The 465-nt window shown below is 55.3% G+C and overlaps 1 protein-coding gene across 1 annotated transcript in view; it reads left to right on the forward strand.

Moving 5' to 3' along the window:
• Window positions 1-465, forward strand: part of FGFR1 (fibroblast growth factor receptor 1) — a 10,833-nt gene that overhangs the window by 3,487 nt on the left and 6,881 nt on the right. The gene's annotated exons all lie outside the window — the stretch shown is intronic.

Raw genomic sequence — 465 nt, forward strand, 5'->3', positions numbered from 1 at the left:
TGGCGGGGACGGGGCGCGCTCACCTCCGCGAGCGGGCGAGGCGGAAGCTGCACCTCAGCCCGTTCTGGGGGTTTTTAATTGTGGTGGAAATAATTTCATAGACCAGACAGAAACTTTTTCTAATCGCCTTATTAGCCATAATTCCCAGCTGGGAAGGCTGGTCTGAGCAGTTCCACATGTGGAGCTGCTCTAAATGCCAGTAAATGAACCATTAAAAATGTGATTTAATTTGATTACACTGAGCAAACTGAAGGGAACAGTCAGCGAGGTGAACAAAGGGGTTTGTTAATGCTGACTCACCACAGTGGCAGCCGCTTTGTTAATGGCCGGGGCCCTCGTTAGGTTTGTTTGACCTCTGACCCCCCCGAATAGGTACTGACGTCCCTGTCCCCCGCCCCAGGATTTCACCTGTCCCCAGCCCCAGCCCCTCCTGGCTGCTCCCACCCCACCCCAGGGGGGCCCGGG

The sequence above is a fragment of the Egretta garzetta genome, unplaced genomic scaffold (genome assembly GCF_000687185.1).
Source record: "Egretta garzetta isolate BGI_Z169 unplaced genomic scaffold, ASM68718v1 scaffold481, whole genome shotgun sequence".
Taxonomy (NCBI): Eukaryota; Metazoa; Chordata; class Aves; order Pelecaniformes; family Ardeidae; genus Egretta; species Egretta garzetta.